At 42.3% G+C, this 18208-nt stretch overlaps 1 protein-coding gene across 1 annotated transcript in view; it reads right to left on the bottom strand.

Annotated features, from left to right (window-relative positions):
- The window catches only part of CREB1 (cAMP responsive element binding protein 1), a 41090-nt gene extending 23321 nt beyond the window's left edge, over positions 1 to 17769 (bottom strand). Inside the window, exon 1 of the mRNA XM_067298814.1 lies at positions 17554 to 17769. The gene's annotated coding sequence lies outside the window, so the exon portion shown is untranslated. The remainder of the gene's footprint in view (positions 1 to 17553) is intronic.
- Between the last annotated feature and the right edge of the window lie 439 nt (positions 17770 to 18208).

Genomic DNA, 18208 nt, shown 5'->3' with positions numbered 1-18208 from the left:
ACACAGGTAAACTGTGCCAAATTCCTGACAATAAATGGAAATGTTTTCCGAGGAAGAATTTCCCATCTTCTTATGCATTGTTCAGCAAAGCACCTAAAACTGGAACATTATATTGTATCAACACCTCTGATTTTACAAGCTTGATTTCTATGCTCGTATTATTTTTTGCATATATAATATCAGCATATGCATTATCTGTTGGAAGTGCTCCCTCCTCTAGAATGCCAGCATTTGGGAAAACAACTGTCAAGGTGACTTGCAAACATCCCCATGGAACCTCCCCACAGCATACAGTAAAGCACCAAATAATGCAGGAAGCTGCCTGCAAGACTTTGACTCTTGACACACGCAGTTTAAGTGAGTTTCCAATGTGACTTGCAGGTCTTTTGGTACAGGTGCTTACTCTTGTGTTATTTGCACAAGTGCCAACCCTTAGATCCCTTCAAAGCTCTCGTGTCGCCCCGAGGCCAGACAAGCTGTGCTGGTGGGACACCCCAGGCAGTCTTGTGTTTGTGTCGGCGCTCAGACTTGCATCCTTTCGCTCCTCCTGCCCCATGCATGGGGGCCTGTCCTGGCCCCCTTGCACCGGTTTCCCCGGCAGTCACCACTCTGGAGTTCTTCACTGGAGCCGGGGATATCACGGCTTCCTGGTGGGAATGCGAGTTTGGGGCCAGCGAGGGCTATGGAGGAAGTGGGAGCACACTTTCTTCCTCGCTGGACACCTGCTCATGCCTCCCTGCTTCTACGCTACTTACCAAGTTGTTAAAAGAGGATACGCATTCCCACTTCGAGAAGAAGTTAGCAGTTGCTATAGGTAATTTTGAACAAAGCATTCTTAATAAAAATAACTAAAAAACTAGTTAGCTATTAACAACAAGAGTTGACACACACAAGAATCTGCTTGCCTAAAATATCCCAGGTATGAACACCAAATACAGGTAAAAAGGATGACAAGATTAGTTAGTTAGAGACAGTTTAACTTATCGCTTTTATCTAATTTACAGCTTTCTTTAACAGTTCAAAAGAATTAGCATTACTTAATATGCTTACTAATATAAGTTACTCAAAACTCCAGAGGTAAGCAGCCAAACAGCAAAACTTTCAGCTGACACCAAATAACTGGTTTTAGTCAAACCAGTACCGGAAAAGAAGTTCAGCAGAAGCTAACTACCCACACTAGATGAATTTACAACATGACAGCAGAAGATGGATGCTAATAAATATGAACAGTTGCACAGTGCATGGAAAATTCATAACTACACACTGTAAGGAAATCTAAGTAGAACTGCAGCGCTAATTGCATGAATTTGGGAAAGGGGGCTGGGCACTACTGCAAGAGAGTTCACTGACTTCAACTTAACATGCACCTGTGATAGGAAAAGCTAAAATGTTAGAATGCAAAAGTAGTGAGATAGTGAACAATGTTTAAAAATTATGGTATTTGTATAGAGAACCCTACATCATCAGCTGGATACAGTGTAGAGGCAGGGACCCCATTGAAAAAATGGATTCTGTGGAATTTGGGTGTTCAGAAAAAGAAAGCACTTGAGGTAATGAAAACCCTTTGTATATAGACAGGAAAGAATTGTGTTATTTACCTCAGAAAGAAGTGCTTCAAACATTAAAAACGTATCTAAATTAGTAAAAAGGAAAGCAAACTGGAAACTTTCGCTTTCTCAACATAATAGTGAAGTTCAAAGGTGGCAAATTTAAAACTGCCAAAAGTATAAAAAATAGAAGTGTATAAACCTCTATTTTGAAAAACAATGAAAAACTGATCCTTCACATACTGCACAGACACTACAGATATGGTAACCCCTATAATCTACATTAATTAAAGCAAGCATCAATGCTGTGTATTCAGAGCATGAGTAGAGTTATTTCTCCTCCCAACTGCTTACTGAACCTGGAAGATACAACTCTGTCTTCCCACACTTTTCATATCAACATCATCCTCCCTCCTTAATACCCACCTATCCATACTTCTTTGGTCTCCCTGGGTGTTCTCACTTCTTTTAGTACCTCTCATCTCAAATATCCCTATAAACACCAGCATCCCTCCTGAACATTACACTCCACTCCTCCTTGGTTTCTCTCTACCTCTTTTTCCCAGGGACTTTAGCTCACACAAACCACAGAGCTTTCCTGCTCCGCAGACAAAGTTGGATTTTTGTTTCCCAGGATGAGACTAAAGAAAAAAGCTGAAGGTCCTTTCCCAAACACTGCTAAATCCAAGAACCAAAACACATTGCTGTGGCTGTTATGGCAGATGACGTAACCATCCATCCACTTTCATACCTGAAGGAGGTCTGAAATGCCCCAAAGCTTTTTGTATTCTTCAGTTGTGTCAGTTGGCCTAACAAAATGTAATACCTCTCCCTGCAAGCCTTTCTTTTCTTTAATCCTGACATGGCAACAATTCACTGTTAACTTGTATATGGATCATTATTAGCCATCAAAAGTAGCCACCCTTTGAGGCAATATGGTTCAGTTTACACCTCTGTTACTGTCACAGATTGTTCCCTAACAAGCATGGCTTTACTAAGTTACACCCTTTGCAACTCTTTAAGGGCTCTTCCTCCTCCACAGCTGGATGGGGACTTCTGATTTTATTTTATTAGAAGTACACACCCAGACTTTGAAGAACAACATAAGAACCTCCAAAAGCAGTACAGATCAGAGACTCAACAAACCCTAGACCCCTTTTGAGCCCACTGTGCGCCATATAAGCTAGTCATCCACTCACCCTGACATCACCTACAAAAGCCATCTTCATTGCCACATTCGTTTCCTGATCCAGTTCAATATGTAGCCACTCAAATGCTCACGGCAACTAAGTGCCAGGGCAGAGAGGGGCTTGAAGGAGGTCAAATAGCTTCTTCCAGTGGAAGCATCATGTTTACTTATTTACAGTGTAAGAACACTAACTGCTTCAATATTCAGTTCTGTTGAATTTCTGTGGATTAAGATAGAACTGTATTTTCTGTTTTGCCATAATGCACTTAGAGCCTAAGAGGTGTATGCGTTTAAAAATACATATATTTGACTAGCTTCTACATTAGAAATGTCTCTTCTAAATGCATTATCGGAAAACTAGCCTGTTTTTTCATCTGACTCTAAGTGCAGAACTCAGGAATCCAAAGAAGGGCTGAACACCTTTGAATATTTAAAAGTCCTCAGCAGTCCAATTCAGCTGTTCCACATTGGATAAAATCTTGTTAAAGGCTCATAAGGAAGTCTCTTTCAAGGAAGAAGCGGGAAAGGCCTATTCTGCAAATCGCAGTCTACCAAAGTTCTCCAATAAAAAGGAAGATTCCTCAAATAATTCCTTCCTTCCCTGAAAAAAATCTTTAAACAGTGGTAGCTACAAAGAGAGAAAGCTAAATGTACTAAAAAGATTACATTATTTCATAAAGCACTTTCCTTTTACATTGACATTTTACAGCTTCTTGTTCTGAATCTGTGTGGACTTCATTTTGCCCCCTTCTGTGTTCTATTCATGCTAATATATTTGGTAACCTCAGCATGAGATCAATTCAAGGATGTTCAAACAGGAAAATAAGTATGATAGTAGTTTTTAGTTTTTGGCAGTTTGACATCAATGCCATGTAACTATATGAATGCTGTGCGTACACCACTCCTGGTTTCACTGGCTGTTCAGAGTTTTGGAAAGCCATGCCAAAGTGCGGAGGTAACATCTGTTTCTCAAGCCGTGCTTACTAAGTTCTGTATTCTGATTTATTCATAGCAGGCATATCAGTACAATTGCTCAGAAAGCAAATACAGCTCCACAGTCTGAAGTTCCAGGAATTCAACTCACTCCGTGTTTACTATATGTGGCTTTACAAAGCCACAGATCCATCATGAAAGCACTGAAAAGGTCATCAAACACTACTCTTGTATGCTATTATTTGTTTTCACCTTTTCAATGTAATTGCTAAGGACATTCACATGAAATCTGTAAACATTTCCTCTGTTACCTTGCAGCAGGACAGTCCTTTCAGCAGTGACGGAACAGCAGCTTTATGAATTCCATTCAACGATTGCCAGACTGGAAATGTTCAAAGACAAGTAATTTTATTTACAGCTAATACACGGAACTCCAAATAACTAGTAATAAATGCTCTGCAGGACAAGACAGGCCCATAATTATCTCCCTCTGTCTCTAATGAGTATGGTGGATTGGCACAGGAATTGCAATTTATACCAGTTTCACTGTCACCCTAAGCCAGCACTGCCATTGCCCCGTTTCCTCCTGCCCTGCTCTCTCCTTGGTGACAACAGACTGTGTTCCATGCTGTCAACACAGCTTAGTTTGTCGATTCCTGTTAAAATTACCTTTTACCACATTAGTTCCCTGAACCAGTTCACCACGAAGCCGCTCAGTGTTTATGCCAGCCTCAGGGCTGGGCAGTGCAGGGGCTGGGGAAATAGCTTCCTTCAGTGTCATGGCTTGAGGTGTAAGTAAAAGAATTGCCTCATTAACCAGCTCTGTTGAAAATGCCTGAAATGGAGATGATTCCTCAGATTATGTGCATTCAAACGTGACAACCAGCCAGGCAAACTGGAGAATAAAAAAATGGAAAAATTCCTTCACTGAAATTAAAATATCTGGTATCGAATTTACAAGAAAAAATAAATCTCACTTTAAAGAGACCTTATACAAAGTAGAATTAAACTATCAGCTTAATCGAATACCTGTAGTCCCACTTCTGTCTACATCAACATGATGTTCAGAGAAGTGTCTGAAAACGCTCTGTTGATTGAACATACACTGTAACAGCCAAAGAAAGTGACGATAACAATTTATTTTCACGTCTATTTGCATACAGTTCACAGAAGAAATGCAATCAGGAACCTTGATTACGCCCAAGAAACTTTTCTGGCTCATGATGGAAACTTGTTGGGAGAAACATATGTTCCCAGTCAAACTTCTAGGGCAGTTATGGCTACACTTCCAATATCAATGAAAATTTCTCACGCTTAACAGACTTAGGTATCTAAATGACTAAAGTAATGGAACAAATTATTTGGTTTACAGTTGTCTGCCTGCTCAATCTCCCTTTCACAAAAGGAAAAGCAGCGTCAGATTTTAAAACAAGAGCAGGAGACCTAAAACCTGATCTCAGAGCTACAGAGTAGAGCGCTCATATCAGAGATCATTTCTAGGTTTTATTTTTTTATTAGCAGCAGCACAGTAAAGCTGACATTTCCCAGGAAGAAGGTGAATCAATATGCTCACATGCAGGACGTATAAATGAATGTTGCTTGAACATTCTTCACCACTGGATTTTCTTGATTTGATTCTACACTGCTGGCATTGTACTAATAACTACATCTTCTGCCTTCAAGCTTTCTAAAAGGAAAAGAAAATCTGACAGTAATTAACTGCAATTTATTTCCTGTATCACAGATCTGATGAATGTAAGAGTATCCAGCAAGTACTTGTATATGTACAGAATTTAATTTAAGTTTAATCTATACTGCTTTACCTCACTCAATATGGAGTCATCGAGGGATCTAACCAAATCACAATCATTCTCTTCAAGAATCTGAACTGGGCACTAAACATAAAGGTGATCCCCCCCCCCCAAAATCCTACATATTTCAATTCAACTGATAATACAACCTTCCCCCCACCCCCCGCCATTTCCTATTTAAACTACAATACCTTACCTAATGGCCAGTATAGGTCTTTTCTGAATTCACCAGTTTGCCAAGGAGCCCTCTAGAAGGTGTGGGGAGGAGACCAGAGCAAGTATTTCCTAAGACATTTCCACTGAAAAACAAGCAAATGCCTCTCCACTGTCCTGTCGCCTTCATATTCAGAAATTCCCTCCAAATACTGTCAGACTAAAACGAATGAAAAAACAAATCCCAGAAAGGCTGTAAAGTTGTTTGGTAACTATTATTATTATTGAAGACACAATCCATAAATATACTGTATTTAGAAATGTTTCACCCTCACACTGAATGCACTTAGGGTACTAAAAGACTAATTCATGTGCTTTGATTATGTATATGATCCATAATATGAAAGAAATGTGTTAACTAGTAATAAATACCTCTAGTAAATGTGTAGAAAACAAAAACCAAAACCAAAACCCACTTCCAAAAGATGTCTGCAAACTGAAATTTTGGAGAAAACAGATTTTTAAGGGTGTACTGGACAGTATATACAAACTATTCACAGAGACTTCAGAAGAACTTGCTTGTTTCTAAGAATTTAGCACATCTTATAGTTCTTATACATTTGTTGCCAATTTCTTCTCTATTTATAGTGTATTTACAATCAAATTGACCGCAGTTTATTACTGCAGCTTACCATCTTTTCTCTGACTTTTTTTAAATATAAAAAGCACTTCATCTGCACCCTATAGTGATTTCTTCTAATTCCTACTAACTGTAGAAGTTTTCATCTAACAAAAATTAAACCATGTAAAAAATATCAAAGTATACACCTTTTTTCTCCATGTGTCCACTGAAAGCACTGTGGCTCACTTTGCTCTGTGCAGCTGTTGGTAACTCAATAAAAATCGCAAAAACTACATCTGAACAGTATCATTCGTATGCAGACATTTTTAACATAACGTAAAATATAGGCGTCAGATGATTTTTATGACAGCATTCGGGAGCTGATCCTCCCAGTGAATATATCATCAACTCAAGTTCTTTGCAATTGGTACAGGCCTAGTAAATTGACAATCCTGTTCAGCATAGCTGCTGGTGACTAGGTTTGATTTCTGGTCCCAATTCTCCTTTTATCTTTGTCCAAACAATAGTAGGTGGAAAAGTGAGGAATGAAGACTTCATGAGATTTGAAGTTGTGACCTCTCAACACAACTGACTGTAGTGACACGAAGCCAGATATGTCTCACATTTGCACTTCAACATCTGGTGCTAAACTGCAACAAAGTCTAGTATGATGGCAGTTTTTAATAAAACAAAAGGAAGAGATGATTGTATCTGTACTAAAATGAGTGAGAAAACTGTTTTATGACTTCAAAAGGCAGTCTCTAAGATGCTATTAGATGCTTAGTAGTAGTGCTCACTTCTGCAAACAGCAGGTATGTTCATATAGAGGGGTGGGGACTACATCTGCTCAGTCCGTGGTCCAAGCTGGCTGGACATGAACCAACTCCAGTCTAAAAGCCATGCAGTGTATTAATGTAGCCTGAACCCAAGTAATGCGAGTATAGCAATGGGTATAACAAACTAACATCTCTGTTCTGTTAATCCGGCACTGTGCCTGAGCTAGTAAACCCTGCCTCTTAGCAAGGATTATCAGCTCAGGCTACGTGCCACACTAAAGCAGCTTCATGACTCCTGCATAAGGAGGTGGGTTGCACCTGGCTGGCTCTGTGAGCACTTCACAGATAGTGCTCTGGTAGCACCCAGCCATCTAGATATGCCCTATAATTTATCCTGTTGTGCTGTTCACCAAGAAGAGGCATGTTTTGGGCGACCTCCTTTCATAGCATATACTAGCATTTGAAGGTCTTCCGGCAGGAAGAGCTAAGGCAATCCAGAATCACAGAAAGGAAAGAGCCAATTCTGCAAATGGACAGATACCTCCTCCCTCCCCAGTGAGGGGGAGAACATGGGAGATGATGTCAGAGAAGAGGACTGTGTCCACAGTGGCATTTGGAGCAGAAAATGATGCCAAGGCAGCAAGGTTACGACCCATTGAAGGCGGTATGCATGTTCCTTTTTTCCACTGTGCAAACCTGTCAGAACTTGAGATTTCCTCTTGACCTGTGTCACAGTTATTCAAATAGGTATCTGCCTTTCTCCTTACGTATTTCTGTCTTGCAACCTTTTACTGTCCCATCAGTCTTTCTGGCAGAATACGTCCCACCTAACTGCTCAAGAAATATTTGAAAACATTTTGCCACGTTGTAAGGATCTTTGTCCAGGAGCCATGCAACCTTTACACATCCCAGTTCAGAGGCATGAGCTGGAGGAACTGCTGCAATCACAAATCCATGGTAATGTAAAATTCTGTAGGGAGAGACTCAGTACATATTTGCACTGAGTGAATGGTCATCTCTGAGGTGGGGAAACTACTGAAACTTGCACTTGACAATTATAGGAGCAACGACTGACTGCTCAACAGAGCTACTGTCCTAGGAGTGAATTAGAGGGACTATGATGTATTTGGGTCAAACCAAGGACATTTAATAACAATGTCTCCTGCATAAACTTTGCTATATATAGGTAGCACAGACATTCACATATTCTGGATCACTGGGTCCATGGCAAATTGGTTAGGTAAAAAAAGGTAAGGCTACTTTTAAAATTCTACAGAAGATCACCTAGCTCTCTTTGCTGCCTGGAGCAGAACAAGAACAGCTTCTTAAAAAAACACAGTGCATTACACAGACTCACAGAGTCTAGTTAACCTGAACGCTCCAAGCCCAAGGGCCGTGAACAAAACATATGGTAATCTTGCAGCTCTAACAGAGAAAATCACCTCAATATGGGTGTTTCCTTAATCATAAGTTTAAATTAGGTATCAGGTGTGATTTAGTGGAAGCATATGTAGGAATGCTACAAAAACAGATATTCATAGAAACACACGTTTATTATTACCTGAAATCTTTCAATTCCAAAGTAATTCATTTCTAGAGTCTAGATTAATTTTACAATATGAAAATACATCATACTCTTCACAGGTATAGAATACTGTACTGTAAGAGCAGACTGAAAGTTCTGAGAGATTACACTGATTGAAGATGACATTCTAATGTGAGTGCAAATTTGTATTTTGAAACCGCATCCTCTAGAAAGTCCCAGAAATTCTGGAATAAATAAAATGTTTCCTTTCCCTTCCTTTTATGAGGGAGGGCAACTCTCAGTATTTAACACTGTTCATTCAGTCCCTTATAACATTACATTAGATACCTGAATTTCATCACTCACTTGTCTTGTTCCTGTAAAAACAGAATAAAACCAAAAGCCTGGGGTTTGGATGCTGTAGGCCACCTCAGCAAAATACTGCAGATTGCAAAGGGTCTGATGTTGAAATTCCAAAGTGATAAAGACTACACTTGTTCTCATATCATTCTGCGGTTTTAGAGAACTATCAAGTCAGTTAAGAAATTCAGGGCAAGTACATCAAATTTTAGGCGATATCAACAGTATAATTAAATGTGACAAGAGAATTTTATGTAACAATTTTTGTCTGTGCTGTGATTTCGTCTATTGACAAGAAGGTACAGCTTTATTTGAATGTTTCTAACCCACTTCTGAATGTCAGTGGCTAAAGAAATCATGCATAAAAAAAATGCTTCTTCATATATTTATGCTGCAGGTTTATAGGCATAAACTATATAAAAAACCACTGTTCATTCTGTTTGATGCTTGGAACATATATAGTATTTCTACAGTTCAACCCACAGGGTAAGAACATGAAGTTATATAACTTGATAAATATTGAAAAATCTTGTTTAAAAAACCTTTAAAGAGTTCAGAAAGAAAACACAACAAAATGGATGTTTCAGATTAATGTTTTCACTCTTTTATTAATGGATTACCATGAGAACTGCTCATCTGAAAATAAGATAGACTGAACTATTTATACAAGGCTGATAATTACCAGATATAAAGCCAAATGTCTGAAATGAATTCAAAATAGCCAAAATCTGCAGAGGCAACATACTTTTTGTTATCATTTAAGAGCTTTCCTTTTTAAGATACAGTAAAGAAAAACTTCTTTTTTGCTTCAGTGCTCTCATGTGAGAACTTTTTTTCAACTACTTCTATAGTTAAGAGTGCTATAGTAGCATATACCCCAGGTATGCGTAAGAAAAACAGCACCTTCTTACAAACCTCATCCTTGTCCAGCTTCTGAATACTACCTTTTCACAAAATTCTTTGCAATTTTAAAACCAAAAGGGTTGGGGCCTAAGCCACAGCTCAGACTTGAAAATATTTTAAACACAGCTATATCCTAAAATTGCTCTGGCTTATCGGTTATACTGAAAACAAAATCAGTAGTGCCTGGTCAATCAGCACAGGTCTTGAAGCAATAGCAGACACATTTATCTAACTTAATGCACCGAGATTAAATCTGTGACCCGCTCCTTCCCTGAAAAATAACCAAAACTAAACAGTGACCAAATTTTCTACTAAAATAATTTTGGCTGCTATCACCTGAGTGGATTTTGGTTTATTTTTCATGTATTTTTGTCTCAACAGTGCAGGAAGGCCTCTTAAATGAGAAAAATCTTTCCTATGCTTACCAGGCAGATCTACTGTGCATAAGTATCATCTCCATAACCACAAAAAATTTACCTTTTTTACATACTTCCGCTGGGTTTTAAGAACTGAATTAACTGTGGGCAACACAGCTGCCTTGGTGGAACAGAGATGTGACTGGCACATAACTCTGAAGGTCAGAACTATGACCCTGAGTAGGCAACGGGAGCCATCAGGGAAGCACCAGGCGTGGGAGAAAGAAACAGAATGTCTCTTGCATTAGTTTGTCGCATAAAAAAGAGAATCTCCATTTTGCTTTTTGCAGCTATGGCCTTACAAGAATTTCTGTTGGCAGCAGTGCTAGCTCAGGTTCTGCTTTCCTCCCCATCCTCTCTTTCTTATTTGTACGCTTACAACTGTCTGTTGGGCTGTGGAATAAACGGGACTAAGAAAGCAATTTGGATTATAAACAGACCAGAAAATGCAAGTTATTTTTAACCTAGACCAATTCCCTGATCCATTGCACCTCACAGCCTCCCAAACAGCTGTACCACTGCTAATGGCACAGGGACAGGAACAGAGAAAGTGAGGCAAGTCTACTTAAGCCAGGCCTGCCGTTGAAAGTAAAGTACGTCAAATCACAGACATAGTGAACGGAGAAAGAGACTGAAAAAAGCAAACATCTATGTTCTGTAATGCAATTATTACTACAGTACTGATGACTCTGCGTAAGGGGGGGGGAGGCTGAAAATGGGATGATCTTTTTTTACATAGTCAGCATTAGCTTTCTGAGGATCAGGCAGGGAGCTGCATTTTTCAAACAGCCCCATCTCTGACAAAGTAGCTGCTTTGTCACAAAAGTTCTTCCTCTGCTGAGCCCAGAATGATGTGCACTAGCTACACAATCCATGTTAACCTTATGGTCCAACATTCACGTTAATACAGGTTGAGCCACAATTATTATTTTAAAATCAGGAAGAGAGGCCAAGCTATTTATTATTCTGTCATAACATTAAAACCAAACCTAGCTCACCAGCCAGGAACCTTGTGCCAACTGTTGGGAGGGACTGACCAGATTCATACCAAGATGTTGGACCTGGACCTCTTCTGGAACTTTGTCTTTCAATTTAGGCTTGGTTAAAGACATGTTATATATAATTCTTCCCATGTGACTGGGCTCCTCACAAAGAGAAGGATTTAGTGGTTACTCTGATCCAATTTCTTGATAAGACTAAAACCTACCTTTGATGACGTGTAGCTAGTTCAACCACACAGATGTCACCAGGCTTTTAAGAAGGGGAAATTCCCCTCTCATGCATTTTTCTTCAACTGAAACACTTAGCGTGTTACAGCTTGTAGCAAAGACAAACTGACATGGCTCTGATCACCATGGACAGAGCCTAACTTTCTCTCAGAAGCAAACGTGTGCTGTAGTTCCTTGAGATGGGTGAACTCTGCTGCTGAAGGGGCAAAGTTGTGTTCCTTCTTCCTTTTCCTAACATCTCACTGTGATTCTGCATCAGTGTTGGTGCTAAAAGGATCTGAATCACAAACTGATCCAACTCACTCATCCAGAAGAAAACTAACCTGTCAAAAAAAGAAAGTTTTCTCCTGGATTAGTGATCTGAACTGACTCATTAAATTATATAACAAAGACTACAGCCAGCATAAGGGACGGGCCAACACCCCACAACCAGGAGCAGGAGAGAAGGAAGATATCTGTCTTTTGAGAGCCACAATCAGTTGTATCAGCTCAGCTGAAACCACAGCAATAGACTTCTGTTGGTATTATTCTGTGGCAGGACTGCACAGTGCATACTACCCTTTTCACTTCTTCCCTCCCTTGGTATTCCCTCCTAGAATTTTCCTAGCAGCATGAAAGAGAAAAATTCCAATGAGTTTCACAAAGAGGGGCAGGAGTCCTACTTTTATAGTAACACCTTAGGCTTTTTTCAAGAGAAGCTCTCTACAGTGTATGAAGGCACAAATTTACAAACTGCTTGTATTCCATATCACTTGGAGGAGTGGACATGCACCACGAGAGTTTGAGGCAGGGCCAGCTAAACAGAGCCAGAGGAAGAGTCAGCAGATAAAGGCAAGGAAATGTTTTCTTTCTTTTGTTCCATAGGGTTTAAAAGATAAACAAGATGGGAAAAGATTTTACATTCAGTCCTAGAAGAGATGCAAGGGATAGTCTGCCAGCAAATTGGATTGATGTTTCAATAGCAGTAGAGAATGAGAGAAGGTTTATAGTAGCATCTACCAGAAAGATGCCTGCAACATTGGAACCAAAATGTCACAGGAGGTTGTACAGGAGCTGGAGAGATGATTAAGAAGAACGCATCTAAGGGGAGCTCAGAGAACACACACAAGAGGTTAGAAGTTAGAACTGATGAACAACAAAACAGGAGAACAGGACTGAGGATGTAAACATAACTGATAAAAAAATATACAAGATAAAAAGTGCTTAAGCCAAGTATACAAGTAGTGCAACAAATTGTATGTGTATATGGCATTGACATTTGGGAACAGCTGTTGCTCATGTTCATTTACTTACATTTAACACATGTGAAAACTTAAACTTAGATAACTGATCTTGCACCACAACAGAAAGAACTACAACAGGATCCATGTCATCCACTCCTGGTTATAAACATAGGAATAATTTAAAAAATGTATGTAGACTGCATTTTCCCATTCAGCAGCATTGCTGTTTAAACTGCTCTTATCTTCCTGCTCATTGCAGTCCCACCCCTTCCCTGATTATGCTGGTACAGCCACTGTGCAGCCATGCAGCAACCTGGGAATGGGATGAGCCAGGTGAAAAATAGTCAAGCCCCCCACCCCTCACCCCGCTGGATCATTCCAGTCAGGTTTACAGGCAGCAGCCCAAACGTTTGTGTCAGTGCAATGGAGAAGACATGAACAAATGGCCAGACGTGCAGATTGCTTAAGCCAATAATACTGTCAAAAAAAGTTATGTGGAACCAGTTTCAATCTGTCAGTCAGTAGGCAAGCTTCAGGAATTCCTGGTTTTCTCAGGCTACCATACCATGCAGCTTTTATTCCTAAAGTCAGCCTCTTCTCAAGGAAAGAACTTGCTCTTTCCTAAGTTCAGAAAGCTATCTGAAAATTTTTCTTCACAAGAGGAAAACAGGACCCAGCTTTACAGTTGTTCTAAATAGGAAAAAGTAATAAAAAATTGGTGATACCTTCATCAACCAACCAAGCTACCACTGGAACAACATAGAGAGGATCAGAGATAGATTTTCACAAACCACTTGTTTGAGGGGAGGGAGGGGAGGGAAGGACAAGTGTGAAAACGTCAGAGATAGGCATTTAATGTTTCAATTTCCTGCATGGAGATAGCTTTAAAATAGTTCATTATGGGGCTTCCTGCAGCTTTGTCTGAAGTAGCTAGCACTGGCCAATCTCAGGGACCAAACTGAGAAGTAAGGAAGTCCAGAACAGCAATCATCAGGACTCATATCTTTGGAACTATTTTTACGTCTTCCACCTGATGGTCTCAGATTTATGACAAACATCAAATCTCACAATACTCTTGTGAGAAAAGCAGATATGCTTATTATCTTAAGGTGTGAAAGAAACACTGTACCTAGGCAGTTTGCTCAAAATCACTGAGAGTACCTAACCAGTAGCTAATGCTGTTTTAAACACATGTAAATATATACATAAATATGTGTGTGTGTGTGTGTGTATATACATGCAGACACACACAAGTTTCCTCCAAATTCTGTGTGTGTGTGTGTGTGTGTGTGTGTGTGTGTATATATATGCAGACACACACAAGTTTCCTCCAAATTCTTCACCCTCTACCCCCTTAAGAGGCTCTTCCACCATCTGCTGTTTTCTTTTCCCTCTACTCCTCACAGGATACTCTAAATCCAGCACTGCCAGAAAAAACAGCAGCAGCATGAAACGTGAAAATCCTTGTCTGCTTCCAACTGCTGCTTTACCTAGCATTCCTAAAAGAGCTACCAGACCCAAGCACATCTTCGTCTTCTCCACAGTCCTTAAGACTGTTTTATAAATGTGCAACACGGAAAGTGCAGTGCTTGTTGTCACTCACTTTTTTAATGGTGGTACAATCAAGTGGTCTAAAAGCTTAAGAATAAAGTAGGTATGAACAACTTAACAGCTGGGAGAAGTAGAAAGAAAATCATTACTCACAGAGAGTGCTCAGATTTTCATAATCACCATGAAATGTGACCACACAGACTGCAGATGAGGCAACATAGTTTTTGATTTAGAGAAAAAAAATCACTGAATCCTCACGGAACTTCAACTGTATGCAGGCAGGGCACCAGAGAGCTCAAACCAAACCCAGTAGGGTTGTTTTTGTTGACGAGGATTACTGTCATTTTCCATGAAAATAACTTTAAATTACAGGCAGAAAGCTAGCTAGGCCTTCTCACTGCAAAAAAGCCTTGAGAAGTGTGGCATGAGTAACTGATCTCCACTTGCTCCCAGAGATCCTAAAATAGAGGTGAAGTGTGAATATCCCATTTGTTTCGCATGGGTGTCAACAGAAATTCCTAGTCAGGGCCTTACCTACTACCAAAATTTGCACCTAGAGAGCTGTAGCTGCAGCTATGCAAGAAGAGGCATGTTTACTTCTTACTGCAGCAGAACAGCTACTTTCCAGATTAACATGAGCTACTACAGAATATTTTATATTTGATACCAGTACCAGCAATAGCTACGCTGGTGCAAGTTTCCAGGAAGCGACAGACTGATGACTTGACAGTCTAAATTAGTTGTTTCTAAATGTTTTGGATCTAACAGACCCCTCTCCCCTTTCAGACCCTTCCTCCTTACAGAGTAGTAGGCACCCTTATACTTTCCTTTCCCCAAAGTATGGGAAAACAACAGGCATTTAGACCAGATGTAGACCATTTACTGCAGACTCGGATACAAAGCTGAGAGTACTAATCTAAACATCAAATATTACTGGATGTTCCACCAGTGAAACTAAAAAAAAATGAAGAATTATTATACTCTAATTTCCTACATCCAAATATTTCATTTTAGGTCACCCATAAGTGATGCTTGACAAATACATTATTACCTTCCTGCTCTCTTTTCTCTCTGATCAGTGAGGATACAAAGTTTACAGGGAAATGCAGGGAATAGGTTTGATTTGAGAGTCCTCCACTCTATCATGAAATAGAATGGTTCGGGAATAAATAAAATGTTATGTTTCTAAAGCTACAAAATAATGACATGCAAAAGTTTACTGTCACATTTTTGTATTTAAAATGAAGTGAATAGTCCATCAAACCAAAAATGAATGAATTACATCAAACACTATGTTCTGTTTAATCACTATCAATGGCTACATTGCTCACTGAAGTCCACAGATGCCTATTAATCAATTGCAACTTTAGCAACCCTCTTCTCATGTTGATATTTTTCAGAGTGAAGTGATGTAGAACACCTTGGCTTTCATTTCAACAGAAGTGGTGGAAGTGACAGAGAACAAATTTATATGCAAGAAAGGACAGGCCGATCTAGACGCTTACACAAATCACACATACCTATCTTGAATAAAAGAACGTATTTCAGGGACATCACACTTTAGAGTAAAAACCTATGTTTGATGACACAGGGAAAGGGAGAAAGCAGAATCTCAGAGTTCCAGTATTTCAAAATACAATGCTTGGTGGTCATAATGGGATTGAAAAGATATATCCAATATTTTCAAATAAGTTTCTAGTCTTTTATTTAAGAACTAGGAAACCTGTTTCCAACCCCCCCCCAAAAACAATTTTCATGATAAGTGTTATTCCAGAAGCAGAAGATTACATGTATGCATTTCAATATTTAAGGAGGATAAAAAAAAAAAGTGTTTTTGTAAGGAAAAGTCACATGACCTATAATTTTTTTTTATCCTTGTATATACTTTTGACAGGTATAAAAATCTTTGGTTAAAAATATGTTTTTAAAAAAGATTACCGGAGCGCTTTTACTTATTACTGTACACAAAGATGCAGAAACACAGGTTTTGCAAGATTAAATAGAGTCAAAATAATGTCTTCTATTCTAGACAATAAAGTGGGTGAAAAAAAGCCCCACAGTGGCAGCAGTCAAAGGCAAGGTAGGACTGGTGGAATGTGGTAAAGACAGTTTAGCTGACATTTGCTATTAAAGCACTGATGGAGGTCAAATCCTGCTCATTTGTGCAGCACTGAAGAGTCTGTGGAAAACTGGCAAGAGCAAACCCCAAACTGAGATTTGCCGGCCATGGCCAGGCTCAAGTTCACTTTCAGTTAAAAATACTAACAGGAAAGAAACACGCTGCAGAAAGGAACCGTATCTTTGTTATGTGATCTGTGCGTTAGCCTTAGAGATCTTCCCTCCAATATGTTAACGGCACGCGGTGTTGGGTGACCGAGCAAGCTCACCGGTTCTTACAGCCTTCTGCATACGACCATGCCCCACGCTTCCAATGCGAGTAAACCACCAAAAATCAAATGCCGGCCCAAACTTCAGTGCACGGTTTTTATTAAAAACTTCTTGTTACAGAGCCTAAGGGCACGTTACAGAGCCTAGGAGCACCCCGTGTGTTTTGCTGTTGTTGGTTTTTTTCAATTGCGAGAGTTTATTTATTTTTACAGCACGCTCGGGTCGCCGGGAAGTGAAACTCTTGGGCAAGGAGGCGGCAGCGGGCGCGGGCCGGCGGCCGAGGCGCCCCCGCGGCCGCGGCCAGGGCTGGCGGCCCGCGGCGGGGCCCGTCCCCGAGCCGCCGCGGAGGCCTCGCCGGCCGGGAGGCCGCGCTCGCCCTGCCCTGGCAGCGCCGGGGAGAGACACACACGGGGGCGGCGGTGGGGGGAATAATAATAGTGATGATAATAATAAAGAAAAACAGGGGCGCCCGCGAGGAGGTGCGCGGAGGGGGCAGGGGACGCCACCCCGCCGCGGAGGGGGGAAAGGGTGGGTGTGCAGGCGCCGCCGCCGCCTCTCCCCCCTCGTCGTCTTCCTCCTCCGCCTCCGCCTCCTCCTCCTCCTCGGCGGGGCCGGGGGGCGCGATCCCCCCTTCCCGCCGCGCTGAGCGCCGCCGCTGGCTGCCGCCAGAGTCGCCGCCGCCCGGCCGTGGCGGCCGCCGCCGCCGCCGGGGCCGGCTCCCATCCGCCATTATCCTTTGTTCGCGGCGCGGCGGCGGCGGGGATGTTGCAGGGCTCGGCTCCATCTTTAAAGCGGGCGCCCCTCCCGCTGGCGGTGCAAGGCCGGGCCCCCGCGTCCTGCCGCCCGGCTGCTCCCCCTGGTCCCCGCCGGGCTCCATTTCCTTCCCTCCCCCCCGCCCCTGTTTGCTGGGCGCCTTCCTCCTCTTACCGGTTACCAGGCTGCTCCGTCACTGCTTTCGTTCGCGCCTAGGATCTCGCCGCAGTTTTATTCTCTCCCCCACGTAACACACCGCGTCAAACTACACCTCCGCCGCGTCACTCACACACACACAGGCGCTCCCAGCCCGGCGACAGGCAGGCAGCGGCCGACTGAGGAGCGCCAGCCAGGGAGCAAGCGCCGAGAGCGCCGCGGCCCGCACGGAAACCGCCGAGCGCTCACGGAAACCGCCGAGCGCGCGGCGGGCGGCGGGAACGGCCGAGCGCGCCGCCGGCCGCCGCGGAAAGAGCCGAGCGGCCGCGGAAACGAACGAAGCTCCCCGGAGGGGAGGCGGAAAGAGCCGAGCGGCCGCGGAAGGCGCGAACGGCGCTTCCGCCCGGGGCAGCCCGCGCGGAAAGCACCGAGCGGGGCCGCGGCGGGGGGGCGCCCCTCCCCCCCCGCGCGAGCGCGGCCGAAGGCGCCGGAAGCGCTGCGAGCGCGCCGGGCGCTGACGGAAAGCGCCGAGCCGCCCCGGGCGCGGCGGAGGGGGCGAAGCGTGGGCAGCCAGGCAGCGCCGCCCGCGGGACTCCTGCCTCCCGCGCAGACTCGCGCCGCGCCCCGAGTGCCCCGAGCACGCCCCGGCCCCCGAACCCGCCGCCCCGGCGGG

Source organism: Apteryx mantelli, chromosome 6 (assembly GCF_036417845.1).
Source record: "Apteryx mantelli isolate bAptMan1 chromosome 6, bAptMan1.hap1, whole genome shotgun sequence".
Lineage (NCBI taxonomy): Eukaryota > Metazoa > Chordata > Aves > Apterygiformes > Apterygidae > Apteryx > Apteryx mantelli.
This window is presented reverse-complemented; position numbering and strand designations above follow the sequence as displayed.